Source organism: Stigmatopora nigra, chromosome 3, assembly GCF_051989575.1.
Source record: "Stigmatopora nigra isolate UIUO_SnigA chromosome 3, RoL_Snig_1.1, whole genome shotgun sequence".
In the NCBI taxonomy this organism is placed as follows: Eukaryota; Metazoa; Chordata; class Actinopteri; order Syngnathiformes; family Syngnathidae; genus Stigmatopora; species Stigmatopora nigra.
Window position 1 is genome coordinate 4,941,130 of NC_135510.1, and position 16,761 is coordinate 4,957,890.

General features: G+C 38.9%; 1 long non-coding RNA gene across 1 annotated transcript in view; it reads left to right on the plus strand.

The window, feature by feature from the left end:
• LOC144194489 (uncharacterized) overlaps positions 1 to 4,555 on the plus strand; it is a 66,992-nt gene extending 62,437 nt beyond the window's left edge. The window contains exons 2-4 of the long non-coding RNA XR_013325901.1: positions 1,153 to 1,224; positions 4,047 to 4,156; positions 4,267 to 4,555. This is a non-coding gene — a long non-coding RNA (uncharacterized LOC144194489). The remainder of the gene's footprint in view (positions 1 to 1,152; positions 1,225 to 4,046; positions 4,157 to 4,266) is intronic.
• The last annotated feature ends 12,206 nt before the right edge of the window (positions 4,556 to 16,761 follow it).

The following is a 16,761-nucleotide window of genomic DNA, read 5'->3' on the forward strand; positions in this document are numbered from 1 at the left end:
GAGGCTCCAGGATGATGGCTGATCACGCTATTGCCAATGGGGGGTAGGGGGCATTGATTTTTTTTTTTTTTTTTTACACTTCCCCCCTCTGTTTTCTCTGGGATTTTGACAGAAGCATAGCACCATGGAAACAAAGAAACTGCTTTGTGACAGAGGAAAACCTTTCATTTCGGTGACGGACTGAATGGCGGCTTGCCACTGATAACAGCATGGGCAATCACGTACATACACGCACGCGCACAAATATATAGACTTCAACTATAAGGCAACGTATAAGGTTAAAGTATTATGGTGGAAACAAACAACCCAAAAGTCTTTTCAAAGTAAGCCTCGGCTCAGACGTTCAATCACAGTCCCAATCAAGTTAAGCTCAGAGGTTTTTATTTATTTTTTATTGCTGTACCTACAAACTTGCTCGTCCTCAATCATCCCTGCTGTTTGCTCTTAAAGCACTCACCCTTTACCGTTACTGCATGATGAATACTACAGGGAGAGACATACACATATCATACCGGATGGTTTTGTACCCTCCTCTCTGCTATATAATGCAACTGTTACATTAGAGGAAGGGGTGTCCGACTCGGGTTGGTTCGCAGGCCGCTTTAACGTCCACTTGATTTTTTACGTGGGCCGGACCATTTAAGATATAATATTTAGATTAATTTTTTTATAAACGGATAAAAAGAACGGGATTAAAAGCCCTGAATATTCCGTTTTTATAGAAAACTGTTTATTTAAGCTTTTTTTAATATATTTTTAGATTTAACAAAAAAAAAATTGAACTAAAAACACAGAAACATTGATTAAAAATTTACAATTATGGATTTAAAAGGGGGGGAATCAGCAAATGTAATATACATCTATACTTTTCATTTGAATTTGATCCTAAAACAGAAAGTCGGCACTCATCATTTACTTTCCCGGGCCACACAAAATGATGCGGTGGGCTCGATTTAGCCCCCAGGCCGCTACTTTGACACATGTGCATTAGAGGAACATGAAGTCTGTATTCCAGCTATGTGCAAATTTGAATGAGAATGAAGAAAACTGCCCAGAAAATCAATTTATTTTGCACTCCAATGAGAACTAAATGCTGATAAAAGTAACTTTTACTTGTGGAAAACATCTAAGAAAAGTCTTTTGTGATTGCAGAGTTGCGTTTGGCAGAGGAGAATATTGTCTTTGTTAAAAAGGAGCGACAAAGTGTTGTGCAACTTTCTCAAGGTAACTTGTCTGCAGTTAAGTATTCGTTCCAGAACCCTAAGTGAGTTTTACATCAACTGTTCGACTAAAGTGATGCTGTGAGATGCCCTTCAAACCCTTCAAATTCTAAATCAACATATACCAGCTCTAAAAAAAAAGTCTGATTTATAATATGAATGTTTTGGTATTTAATCCACGCATTTTAATCACAATGCAGTCCACTGTGTTCCGTGTGCACAAGGTAAACAACATTAAACTCCCTATAAGAGCTCAAACAGCTGCCTCAATGCCCTAAAGAGCATGTTTGTAACGTTATTGAGACAATTTCCAAAGGTCTGTCAGTCCTGCAGTGAGTTTCTGTGGTGGAAAAAAAAATAACATCAACAAGAAGCTGCCAGATAGCATCGTGGCGAAAAACATTGAACATGCACAGCCAGATTCCTCTTCATTAAGCGATTTGACCCTCAGATATTAGATTTCCCCTGATTCTATTGCATTTAGCATCTTTTTTATCATTATTGAGATGAGGAGGGATCAAATCGATTCCGTGTCAAATTAACATGAGGAACACCAGACTGCCTGTTTTTTTTTCTCTTTGTGTGTTTGTCGATTCCGTGTGTAGAACTGTGCGCATGTGCATGTGTTGTTGTTGTTGCAGTATGTCGAGTTGGGCTCCATTGAACTGTTGGTGTAATGTGAACTAATACTACATTTAAAGGGACAATCTGCTCTAAATGCGATCCAGTCCAGATAACAGAAGCAGGATTTTTAACTTCGATTCAATACGATCGTCATAAAAAGTCCATTTTGGCGAAGTGAGCTTGTGTTTTTGATAACGTAATGTAAAAAAAATCTTTTTCAAATCAGTTGAATTGCCATTTATTGATAATACCGTATAAGTCATTATATATATATATATATATATATATATATATATATATATATATATATATATATATATATATATATATATATATGTATATGTATATGTATATGTATATGTATATGTATATGTATATGTATATGTATATGTATATGTATATGTATATGTATATGTATATGTATATGTATATGTATATGTATATGTATATGTATATGTATATGTATATGTATATGTATATGTATATGTATATGTATATGTATATGTATATGTTTATGTTTATGTATATGTATATGTATATGTATATGTATATGTATATGTTTATGTTTATGTATATGTATATGTATATGTATATGTATATGTATATGTATATGTATATGTATATGTATATGTATATGTATATGTATATGTATATGTATATGTATATGTATATGTATATGTATATGTATATGTATATGTATATGTATATGTATATGTATATGTATATGTATATGTATATGTATATGTATATGTATATGTATATGTATATGTATATGTATATGTATATGTATATATATATAGGTAAGAATTCAGGCACAGGTTTTTGGCTCGATGAAAAACAGTAGTCGAGACTCATTGACATTATCTTGTGACGTATAGAAATATAAAATTAAAACATGATTTTAGGGAATTTAAACAGGAAACGTAGGCTGGTTGAACACTAAATTGTCCTTAGGTATGAGTGTGAATGTTTTTTTTTTGGAATCAGCTCTAGCACCCTAAGACGAAATGAAGTCCAAGGCAAAGTATGGCGTAATTTGTTTCTTTTTCAAAGCATACTTGGGTAAAAAGAAAAATTGCTCAAAACACCAGGATAGGCTACTTGATGGCTCTTCCATTTCTTTACGCTCAAACAACTTAACCCACCACTTGGTCAGACGGGAAAGCCATTAATACAGAATTTTCCGAATCATGAGCCTTGCACCATTTCCTTGACCCCAAAGCAATAAAAGCCGAATTTTAAAAGGCGATCCATCCTGCCGAATGCTTTCCAGACGCCATTTCAGATCTTAAATTTGGAGCATCTTTGTGTCGTGGCCTTTCCAAGATGACTCGTCTCATCTGCAGCCACTCACCTCACCGCCAAATGTCCCATCTGCCAACATTTCCACATTTCCCCGCCCTCAATCAATAGCAATAATTTTGCCTTGGACTCGCATGCACACACTCACTCACGCACACCAAAACACAGGTCTTCCTCTCTTTGTTAAATGTGATTGCCATCGCCATCCTTCCGAACCAAACACAATGACACGCGCCATCTATATCGCCATCCCTCTACATTGATTGTTTCCTCACATTCCGACATTCTTTTGACAATTCTCCAACTCGTACCTACACTAGTCTCGCTTTTTTAGCTAGAAAAGCTACAAATCAAACATCACGTCAACACGGATTAAGCACACATTGATCGGGTGTTGAACGTATTGTTATTAATGTGCCCGGATGAGATAATGACTGGACGCTTCTTCTTAGTTAGTTAAACACGCGTCAGGGATTATGATGTCAACCAGATTAAATGATCAATTAGACACACATTCAAGGCAGAGTGAGTAACCCCTCCCCTTCTGCAAAGACTCTGTGGATAAGGCGTATGTGTAGATGTTGGTCAGTTGGTCCAGGTTGGGGAGGAGGGTGGACGGCCATGGCTTTTTGACCTTGAGCTCAGGGGTCAGGCAACAGACGGACAGCCAGCTGGACATTTCCATCTTAAAGACCCCCAAGGACCTCGAACACACGCACGACCATACCTCACACACCTCTAGTCATTTTTTTGTGTGCTAGATTTCTTTATGAGTGCGGAAGAGCCTCTGCCTTTCATTTCTCCCCAACTGAGGGTCTAATGGAGAGGCCTAAACTGGAAACCTGAGCTCTTAATTAGTAATGAGCCACCCCTTTACTGTCCGGTGTATGTGTTTTCCAGTGAGGCCAGCATCTGACCCTGTAAATGATGACTCTTCTCCCTTCAACCACGGTGGCTCTTTACCGCTAATAACCTCTGATCAGATCTCAGATGGCCAAACCCTCAGTCAGGTCTGGACTAACTCTAGCCTAATGCGCTGCGATCAAGCGTGGGCATCTCTCACAAGATCCGTCCTGAATGCAGCCGCCGATGCTGACTTCTTCTTCTAATATCTCTGCAGGAACAGAGAGGGAGGTGCTTCTCTGCGTTCTAATGCGGTTAAGCTGATCAGTCATCCCCGACCAATACTAACCATGTCGCCCGGGCTCCTCTCCTCCACGGCAAAGAGCGACTGTGATGTACATTTACCTGCAATTAGATTTGCAGCAGCCAATGATGGACGCTCCTCAGGGATGCTCATGGCAATAACTCTTTGTGTACTTTCATGATTTTACGTATTCACGGAGCTGACTTTTGGTGAGATACAGGTTTATCTTTACTGTACTACTGAATTTTTACGCACTAATCACATCAGACATAGGCATTGTCGTCATCATTGACTTGACAAAAAGCCTAGTAGTCATCATACCCTCAGCTGCGTATGACGAAATTGTATAGTGCTTCTCCACTGGTCCGCCATCCCAGGCAAGACCCCTTAACTGACATATTCAGACTTGTTAGCACTCCGCCACGATGGAAACATCGCATCACCTCTTGTTGCCTCACCGATGCTAACAAGAATAAAATGTATCACTTACCTCTCACTGTCTTCTTACTTACCCTCCCTCAGTTCGCCTGTAGAAGGCAGATCCACGCCAAAAATTGTGGGCAATGGATCGGGCGTTTGTCAAAAAGATACTAGGAAGCGGGGCTCGGAGTGGTTGTTGTCGTAGCCCAACCGCAATGGCCGCCCGACATCCGCTCCCCTGCCTCCTTTCTCTTCGCCGTCTACGGCGTACTTTGGGGGGGTTGGATATCCTCGGAGATCCTGGAGGTCTCCGGATGTTCTTAGGGATATCGACAGTCAGTCCGTAGTAAGTTGTGAAATTGGGTGTCTTGCCTTTCAACCAACAAACTGGAGAGCAATGAGCCGCTGCGACCGAGCGCGCCGCCATCTTGAACTCTATTTAGAGACAAGATTTTGGAGAAAAAAACGCAGCCAGAAAAAATCTTTTTTGTAACGGTTTGCTTCTGCAGAGTTGAAACCAATGATGTAGTCGAATTGAAGGATTCTGGCAGACAGCCAATGGCTCAATGAGAAACAGTAGTCGAGAGTCGTTGACTTTATCATGCGATGAGTCGCAATATTAAATTTAAGTCCCAAAGAACCTGATTTTAAGGAGATTTTACCATTTTTTTACAAAAAAAAACAATTATTTGTATTGTAATTTCTAGCCGATTTGATGACATTTCTTGATTAAATGCTAAAAACTTAAAGTCAGTCTTCCCCTTGCCAACATGCGCCCTCTCAGCAAAACCCTCAAGTGTTTGGTTCAATCTCAGAATCAAGACAGACTGACTGATTAGAATTAAATATGGTGCGATTCACTGCCATTAATGGTGGTTTGAACTGAATGCTGAAAGCCACTCCCTGTGCAATTAGATTGGGCCTCTGTTGCTGTCAATGTCAACCAATGTGCTAAATACGAGGGTTCCTCTTAGTTCCACCGCGCCTAACCCTCAACACAAAGCCAAACCTTTCCCCATGTAGCACATGAGCATCAGACAAAAAAATCCAATCTCTTGAGTTCAATTTCATTGGACAGTGCAGGTGTATCTCACGTTGTCGCCTTTGTAAACTTTCAATGTGAGTGCCATTTTACGTTTCTGGGTCACATGTCCAGGCACGGTGCTCCTGGGTGACAACCCGGCACTGTTTACGTGGCCCTTGGCTGAGGCCGGCTCTTGGATAATGATTCAACCATTGGAGATTAGTAATGGCTGGAATACAATGGAGGTTCTGATAGTTGCCTCTGTCTATTTGCACTGCCACTACTGGGAACAGGACAGATAACACACACACAAATCCACGTACAAGCGCACCCTTACACAGTAATGTTGCGGTGTCACTGAGTGTATGAGTGTAACACATCACCGGTTTCGGGTAGAGACCGTGTACTCGCAGAGTTTAGATTCCTGCGTCCCTGAACCTTTGGTTTTAATCACAGCTTTCTTTACCTACGCAGTTGTCAACAAACTCCCAACCAACCATCGTACCTCCCCTTCTTATCCTGCTGTGATTTAGGAGCCCATCACCACATTAAGATCATTTAAACTGTAATGGTTCTTAAGCAGGGCTTTTTATGGAAGCTGGTTCAAACCTCTCAAGTCCATTATGTTCGCATCAAAGTGGAATAACAGGGACTAATGAGCGATGGATATCAGGAGATGATGTTTAAACTCTCATATGGTGTTACCCGTTAGCTAAGCTTTTTTGAGATGTAGCCAACTTTTTGCATTGAAAAAATGTCATGGCAGACAGACTTTATGTTGCCAGAAATTAAAGCCAAACAACTGTGAATTGGCAGTTTTTGTATTGCATAGGCTTTTATTTTAGTTCAAGTCACACACTTTGTGTTTACAAATACCGTATTGTGGCTGTAGATAGGCTGCTTTCGTTCATTTTTTTCAACAAATAACTTCATAAATGTTTATCGAAGAAAATTGAGTACACAAGGGAAATAATGGAAAAGGAAGTCATCTGTTCCAGAATAGGTCTGCTGCGGTCTTTAAAAAACTTATTAAATGTAAACAATGTTATAAACTAGAGTTTCCTGAACTTTTGCAAAGGTCATTTTTTGCATTAGAAATATCGTGACATGGGGTTATGGAATGTAGGCTTGCCTAGCTTTCAAAAGCACAATTAAACACACCATAAATCTTTACTAGCCTATTTTTTTTTTTTTTGAAATAGGGGCCAATTTCACTGTGAGAAGCTGCATAGGATTTGTGATTGACAGAGCGATGGAGTGTTACAGTTCACCATGTATAAAATGCCGCCTGACAGTTTATTGCCAGTATGTGTGAATCTTGGCTCTTTTGAAAGGACAAGATGGAGGTGCGGGCCATAATCCCATAATGGTAGCTATTTGGTGACAAGGGGAAGTGGTGTAATCCTCTTTTAAATGCAGCCTCCGTTGTCCTCAAGCTGGACACTTTTCTATTAATCTCATCTGTGCCCACCCAAACGCAACACACTGAATACAATTCACTATGTCTTGAATTCATAGAACACCATTTTTATCAAATTGGTTAATCAGCGATTTCATCAAATTGACAATGACGAGCTCTTTTCAAAGAAAATCTGACATTCCCAAACAAAGAAATAATTTAACACCATGCCCACTCTAAGGTGAATGATGTAACATGTCTGGATATTGTGGTACCTTATTCATAGAAATGTCCAACTAATCACCTCAGGGTGTACTTTACTCAGTTTGATAGATTGGACTTCATTGAACCACAACCGACAGTCATTTTGTTTTTTTGAGTAAACCAAGAAAGCGTAAAACACAGTTTTAATCCTATTTTGCTGTTGGTCAAGAAGCCAGAGTCAGTCATGTAAGCGATGGCAGACTTTTTCATGTACTGCACCCTCATCCGTTTAGTAACATTCCAGCTGAATCCAGTAGTCTTTTTGTTTTTACCGACCAAATCAATCATTTCTCAAAATCACTCCAGAATTATTTTTTTTCGAGATTTATGTCCTCCTCCAACGAACGCTCTTCTTTTTCGTATTCCGACTCATCGCGCGATTTTTCCATTGAGTCGAAAATTGTTGAAAAAATTATTTTTATTGCACATCCAGAATGATGTTCTTCGGGATTTACTTCCTCCTCCAACTTCCTTCCTTTTCATATTCCGACTCATCACACGATAATGTTAACGAGTCTCTACTACATTTTCCCATTGAGTCGAAAACTGTTGCAAAAGTTATTTTTATTGCACATCTTAATAATCTTGGATTTGTGAGTCCTAATGACTTTTGAATGGATGATGTTATTCTTTAATTAATGCACAAAAACTTGTGATAGTGTCCAACAAATGAAAGTTGCACATACAGGGACAAATGGTAAAATGGAAGGGCATTCTTCTGTTGATATAAAAGATATAATCCATCCATTTTCTCATATATGGATTTTCACGGACAAGTAAAGGACGCCTAAGATATAACCAGTGAGCGCCTTGTCAAAAGTGCACATGCTGCGTTCCTTTCTGCTGGTCAAGCCTCCCTAATAAACAGGCCACTTTCCCACTAGATGTGGCTGGGAAGCCCTTGAATGCAAGAAAGGGACAAAGCCGTTCGCCAACCTTACTAAAGGGATCGCTGCCAACGAGCTTGTTAGTTTGTCGGGAGACGCTGCTGTCCACTCGACAAACTGCATTGACTTTTGGCTCGGGTTCTGTTCATCGTGTTCTCAGTAAGGCAGCGGGAATTGGCCACAAGGGGCTGGCCAAAATGAGTGTACAGAGTCCTGACACATTTTTTTTTCTGTCGTTGTAACATTTGTGGGTACAAATGTTGCTAAAATGTTCAAATAAACCTGCATTCTGGTATTAGTTATTACTGTTGCTTTCTGTGGCTTTACTCGTTCTTTATGGTTCTGGGGTTTTTTTTCTTTGTCTCTAGCCGTTCAATTGAATTTTTCCAACACTTGTCTTCATTAAAATTGTTCAAGTTGTCCTTATCCCAGATGTATCGTTTGTAAATTCTCTGTGGACAATATGGCCAAACATGTTCGCATGTGGAAGAAATCAAGAGGACTTGAAAGATGACACAACCTTGAGTAAAATGAGATTTCCTATTTTTATTTATTTTCATATAATTATTTGTATTAGCGGTCAGCCTCACAGTGGGAGACCTGGGTTCAAATCTTGATCGATCCACCTATGTGGAGTATGCATGTTTTCCCCAGGCCTATGTGGGTTTTCTCCGGGTACTCCGGTCCCCTCCCACATTCCAAAGACATGGATGGTAGGCTGATTGGACACTCTAAATCAGTGGTCTCAAACCGGTCCTCGAAGGGCCGCAGTGGGTGCAGGTTTTCATTCCAACTCAACAAGGATACCTTTTGCAAGTGCAATCAGTTAATTGGAGTCAGGTGCTACTTATTTTGAAGACAACTGATTGGTTAAAATGTCGGCATTGGATCGGTTGGAACAAAAACCACCACCCACTGCGGCCCTATGTGGAACCGGTTTGAGACCACTGCTCTAAATTGACCCTAGGTATGAGTGTGAGTGTGAATGGTTGGTCTCCTTGTGCCCTGTGATTGGCTGGCCACCAATTCAGGGTGTCTCCCACCTCTGGCCCAAAGTCAACTGGCATAGGCTCCAGCACCCCAGCGACCATTGTTAAGATAAGCAACATGGAAGATGAATAATGTATAAATTTACATTTAAAAACATAATTATAAGACATGAACTAATGTTTTTCATCTGAAGAAATATAAATAGTTAAAGGTGATAAGTGTCAACTGTTGAATAGCATTGTGACTCTCGGCAAAACTTTAGGTCACAGCGGTCTTATCTTTAAAAAAAAAAAAAGCTGAGGCAACATTGTAAAGTTGCGTGCAAACAAGTGAAAGAACAGCAGCGTGATGAACTCTATTTTTTTTTTTTACGGCAGTCTTACGTAAACGTGTTTTAAAAGAGGCTACTGTTATTCATCAAACTGCGGCAGAACAGAGATTGGATTGAATCTGTTCCAGGGTCACCCTGAGTCCAGAGTGAAACTTTTGTGTCTACACGGGCAAGGTTAGGCAAATAGACAGTATTTTTATTCAGTTTAAATACCATTACAATCAAAAGAGAAATTCTCCAAACTAAAACCAAAGGCTCCATCCACTGCAGTCAGTGTTTGCAATCAAGAGAAGCACTTAAAAATGATATCGATCCAAGGAAATCTTGTCTTCTCCATCCCAATAATACATGATCTCTTTATAACACCATTTGATTTATTACATGAGATGTATGGCCCTGTCACCCAGAGTGACAAAAACAGATGAGAAGTCCTGTAATTGGCGAGAAAGCAAATGACATGTAACTCAAATAGGCAAACTGAACAGAGCCTCTTGATGATGAACCAGAGCGTCCATTCAGTCATGACGCTGAAAGAACTGACTAGAGAATGATCCTCCATGTGATTTTATTCCTCCAGTACAGTTACAGAAATAATCTTCATTAAAAAAATCTTCATAGCAACCTGGTCCTTTTACCCTTTCTTAGAATAGAGAACTTTTTTTGTATAAACATGGCTTAAACATCCCATAGTTATGATTTCCCAGAAAGAATATTATTGCATTGCAATGCTACTTATAGCTAGGTAGCATATTTTGCTTCCGCAGTGGTGCAGGTTTTTATTTTAAGCCACCAAGAGGATAGATTTGCACCAATCTGGTGTCTTTAAAGACTAATCGGTTGATTGCAGTCAGGTGCTGCTTGTTTCAGCAGAAAAATCTTTGGTTCAAATGTCTGTGTTGGGTGTTGTAGAATGAAAATCTGCACCCAATGCGGCCCTTTGTGGAATAGTTTGCACACCCCTAGTATACAAGGAGTCCTTGGGTTAAAATGTTCTCGACCAACCACATTTTGACTTCATAATACCGTTACCGGACGTTTGGTCGCCGGTCTTTTGGTCCCTTTTAGTCGCCGGTCAAATGTACTTAGATATTTAACAGTACTTAGATATGAAACTCTCTCTTAGATATTAAAATATCTCTTAGATATTAAAATCTCTCTCTTAGATATTAAACTCTCTCTCTCTTGGATATTAAACTCTCATGAATATAATTTTGAGAGCTGGTTTCAACAGTAAACTCTCTGTTACCATTTGACCGGAGACCAAGAGACCGGCGACCAAACGTCCGAGCACCCTTAATACCCGTGCTTTGCTGCCATTCAGTTCCATTTGCCCCGGTTTCTGCTTAGCTAGTCATAGTGCTTGTCTATGTTTGTGCACTGGCAGCTTACGTTGTCAGTGTAGGACTATTCAGTCTTGTTTTTTTTATTTTTTTTATTTGTATCGCTATTCCAAGCAGCTGAACAGCCCAAGTAAATTTTGGTTTGAACCGGTGCTGTTTTGGTTAGCCACGGCATTTAAAGTGTCTCCTCTAGGTCAGTTTCTCTCTTTCCTAGGAACAATAGCCTCAAAGAACTGTGCTAACATTACCAGAGGCATTTATTGGAGGGAGGCGTTTATTTGTAGTCACTTGGCGACTATTTGGGGCGCGGGGACAATTTGAGGCATCCACTCTTTGAGGAAATACTGTGTTCTAATCATCTCTGAGATGCACTTGGACAACCTTCACCTCAATTAATCAAGCACCTCCCAATCCTTAGTGTGTGTGTTCATCTGAGTGTGTGTTAGTTAGCACACTGACCAGGCCGGGCGCCCTCAGGACAGCACAAAAGGGTGACGTGACCCCCGTTCACCCCTGACCCCCGTCCACCCTCAGCTGGTCAAACTCTGACCCTGGGACAGATGGATAACGCAGCGGGCGCTTTATCTCCTCGTGACCACACGTTCTGATGTAGCGTTTGCTTTCACCTCTCCTTGCCCCCTTGATTGCGTCGAGCCCCGTCCTCAATGTAGACCACTTTATTGGGTACACCTGCCAGAGCAAGCACCTATCACTAACCAGTATGCTGAGAGGGGCCGGTTTATCATCGTGGCAGCTGAATTCACCTTATTTAGCCACATTCAAGATATTCATTTGAGATTATTCAAGATGAATTGCAGATTATTTCCAAAAATATTGCAATTGGAGGGCCAGCTTTGTTCTGGACTGTCCTCTGGACTCTGTAGAGCAAGGGTGTCGGACTCGGGTTGGTTCACGGCCGCATTAACGTCAACTTGATTTCACGTGGGCCGGACCATTTTAGATATGTTTATTGAATTATATAAATGGATTAAAAGAACTAGATTAAAAGCCCTGAATATTCAGTTTTTATAGATTTGTAACAATGTTTATGTTGTATGTTTTTTTATATATTTTTAGATTTTACTAAATAATTTTTGAACTAAAATCTGAAAAAATGAATTGAAAAATTACAATTTATTGATTTACAAGGGGGAGAATCCGGAAATTTAATATACATCTAAACTTTTAATTTTAATTTTATCCTAAAACAAAGTCGGCACTCATCATTTACTTTCCCGGGCCACACGGAATGATGCAGCGAGCCAGATTTGGCCCCCGGGCCACCACTTTGACATCCTTGCTTGAGTTTGGAGAGCAAAGGTGGGCAAACCGGTCCTCGAGGGCCGCTGTGGGTACATGCTTTCTTATACACATTTTCCATGATGTTTGTCGCACCATTTTTGTCGTTTTCGGTACATTAATACTCAATTAAAAATAGGTGGGTGTATTTTTACATGTAATTAATTTTTGCCTAATTTATTTTGCACATTTAAATCAATAACTATTTTGCAATGGGCACAGTGGACAAATAAAATCTGATTTCTCCATTTTTCTCTCGAACATTGGGCCTAAATCACGATGACTTGTGCTCTAAATTGTGTCTTCTAATCATTGAATACATATAGACATGTGTAGATATATATAATATATGTAGATATTGTATCAGATATATACGACTCACTAGGAATAGTACGATGTCAGCTGCTATACCAGCACCCCTGCAAACCTTGTGATTGGCAAATTAGTGTTATCATGAAGAAAATATATTCTTATAAGGCATGATGCTGCAATTATAATTATAAGGAAAAAAACACTAAATGCCATGATGTCCTTTTTGTTGTTGTGGAAATGTCCATCTTAGTAACAGGGCCAATATAATTGAAAGTACAATACTATAAGCACGATAAAAAGGGGGCAGGATTTTGACTCTTAATTTTTGTGTTTACAGTATATTATTTTATATTTTTTATTTGCAAAAAGCAGCATGGCTTGTTGTTAAACGTGGGTTTAGTCATGCTGCAGCAGCATGTCCATATTTCCAAAAGGGGGGCTGACTTTGCAAGGCCGATCGAACCTTTCGATTGATACTGAAACAATTTGCATATAGTGATTCTCTTTGAGCGCGGCGCGGATCCATAACGAGAGCGGCCGGCTATTCAAATGCGAGCACGCCCGGAGAGAGCACCGTACGCCGGGGCAGCAAAATCTCCACATTTTTCCTTCTTTTTGGATGTTTTTTATTTTTTTATTTTATTTAATTAATGATCGGATCAACGTGGACGCCGATTGTTTTTCTTCCGCAGGAGAATGACATCAACATGGACGAAAAATGGCTGGAGGGGAAAACACACAGGACGTTGAATGACCAAAAGGGTGGTGGGAAAAATGAGGATTTTCGTCTTTTCTTCTTAGATGACATGCTGCATGAAGGGCTGCGTGAAGCACTATGCGGTAGAATCTGGTTTGTGCACGCGGATGTGTGTGTGGGGGGCTCGTGTGGTGCGTTTACGTGTCATGCAGAGACCACTTGATAGGGGGGGACGAGTATACTCGTTGCTTCGTGGCTATTCGCGAGTGTACGTGAACGCAACGCTGAAAGGGTGATCGTGCCGCATTGCTACACTCACATTTTGTTTTAAACTTTTTTTTAAACTTTCACATGTGATGTGTTTGCTTAATGCAATGTTAGTTTTATTTTATTAGGTATGTAGAAATGCGGTGTGGTTATCTTTTTTTATACATTAATTTCTCGTGCATGTATGCAGCACGACTAAAAGAAGACAGAAGATTAGGGACACTCGAAATTGAATACAAAAAGCGATAATAACAATAAGCATGAGTCACTCTTAATAAAAATCTATTACGATAGTTGTCATATGCAATATTACTGCTCAATTTTAATATGAAGTGAATATTGATTATCTGCAAAACATACCACGATCATCAGTGATGCATATTATATGTATATTTTTTAAATGTGTATTTCCTTTCAACGAATAAATGCATTGTAATAGTAATTTCGTTTTGTTTAAAGTTTTCTTCACTGAAAAATTGATTAAGCTTTTGTTTTTACATATAATCTAGAAAGCAATTAGAAAACTACTAGATGTTAAAATATCAACGTATTTGAAATGGGTTTATTTTTGTCCTTGGAGTGTATTTTATGTTAATAAGTAATAATGTCAAAATACTGGCAACAACTGTCTATTTACTAAAATTCAGATATGCAAACCAGAATAATAAACTTATACTCTACTATTTTAAATTTCAAACATTTATAGCATTTGTTCACAAACGCTTTTGTCATTCTGCAGGTGTACCTAATCAAATGTCCATTGAGTGCACATTACTACTGTCATTTTTTAGCTGGCTTATATTTATATATTGACTCTAAATCACTATTTCAGATCACTAAAAACGATTTAATACCATTAAAGACATCACATTTTGAGTCATAGGCCACCATTTTAACATTAAATGCATATATCCATATCACTTATGTATTATTTAGCATTATTTTTATACAATTTGAAAGAATAAACACAATTCTAATTGGCTAAATTATGATTAAAACGAAATTTATATGCCTAAAATGCTTAAGAACAGAATAAATGCAAATAAAGTCACTAAAGTTAATCACCCTCTGGTTGCCATTGACGGCTATTAACGTCAAATCCATGTTGACTGGCTATCTGATAGATTAGTAGTTTTTTGGGGGGTGTATTTTGTTTTGTTAAGCTTGGCTATGGTTCACAAGACGAGGTTTTTTTAGGGGTAAAGTTGGATAAAGTCGGATCAATTCGGGCAGCCAGCCAGCATGAAGCGGCATATGGAGCCGTTTCATGTAAAGTGAGGCCTCGTTAATTGCACATGAGAGTGCACGAATGACAGCAAGTGACGCGGAATAACGTCGTGCACGCACGCATGCATGCATGCAGAAGGCAGGCAGTTATAGTTCGATTGCCCGTGAGCAAGGCAGTAACGTGGGCATCTGTTTCATATCATGCAAGTCATTTTTCGTTCGGGGAAAAGATACTAAAAAAATGGCAAATGCATTATTTCTATATTGATGTGGTGGTTTATATAATATTTGAGGAAATGACTTGGTGTTTATTGAGTTGGTTAACATGTAAGAGATTCATCAAGGGAGTTTAGAATCAATATTGTCTGGATATGTAGTTTTAAATTGTCTTAAGGTGGAGGAGATGTATTTTTATAGGCGTGTTGATTGTTTTATTGAACATTTTCTAATAGTAAATATTGGTTTTAGCATGTGGATGTATTTTGATGAAAGATTTAATAGTTTGAATTGAGTATTTTTTCAGTTTTTTTTTATTTTCCCGTGCTAAAATGTTATTCTTATTTTGATTTCATCTCGATTCTGATGAATAGAACTTTTAAATGAGTACTTTATGTTTGATTTTACTTGCATATCAATCCCCTTTTTACATTTTTAAATCATATTCGTCTATTTTAGCTGCAAATACATTTTTAAACAATTTTATTCAATGGGTATTATTTATGTTGTGTTCATTTCTGCAACGTTTTGATAACAACCCAAGTTTCTATATGTGTGTGTGTGTGTCAATGCAACATGTGGTGCAATGAATAAGAGGAATATTTATTTTTCCTTTTGTTTATTTATTCTAACAATTCAAAGGCCTCCATTTGAGCCCCCTGCAGGAATTCTAAATGTATTCCGTATCGATTACGTTACGTTAGCAAGGCCTGTGCACTTCAAAATACGCCATGAAGGCCACACACACACACACACACACACACACACACACACACACACACACACACACACACACACACACACATGCACTTTCTTTTCCTTCAAACCCGAGCAAAATCCGGGGTTGACATTTTCTAACCCATTTGTTTAAGGCTTAGAACTTAATCCTAAATCGGATTTAAAAGGCGGCTTTAATTTAATGGACATTTAAAATTAAAGTGGTATTCTGTTTATGGGTTGTGGATGAACGATTATAAGGAAAAAAACGACATTCCTATCTGAAAAGGCTAATTTGGTTTCCCTACAAACGATCACATATGGGTTCATTTGTTAAAATTTACTCTGCCAAATGTCATTTATTGCCCCCACTGAAGCCCCTCCGTTATTGTCATTTTCAGTGTGTGTGTGTGTGTGTGTCGATATTGATCCAAGCACCCCCCCTCATATTACTCCACCTGCACGGGAATGACGAATCATCAGCCGACATTGCATGTTCGCTGGCTTGGTTTTTGGTTTATTTTAATACACAGATGTGTGCATGGCTGCTCTTCTAATTGCTCTTGCTAATTCAAGTGGTTGCTTTCATGCTGTGTGGTTCGTGTTTCCTGCAAGGGAAAAAACACCTTGTTTTTTATCATGTCTGTAAAGGAAATGTCACGTGCACACGCACACTCCCCAAGTCGTGCAAGGATGCATGTATCGATCCATATGAGAATGCTATGTAGACGCCGAGTAAGGCCAGCCATTGCACAGTCTCATCTAGCTATCCATCTATCAGATTATCTATATATCTATGTATCTATCTATTTGTTTATCTATATATCTATGTATCTATCTGTTCATCTATGTATCTATCTGTCTGTTTATCTATGTATCTATCTAAATATCTGTTTATTTATCTATCTATCTGTCTGTCTCTTTTCATCTATCTATATGTCTCTCTCTTTTCATCTATCTATCTGTTTATTTATCTATCTGTTTATCTGTGTATCTATCCCTTTTTTTCTGCCTATGTTTGTCTATCACAGTCTCACCTAACTATCAATCTGTTTATCTATGTATCTATCTATCTATC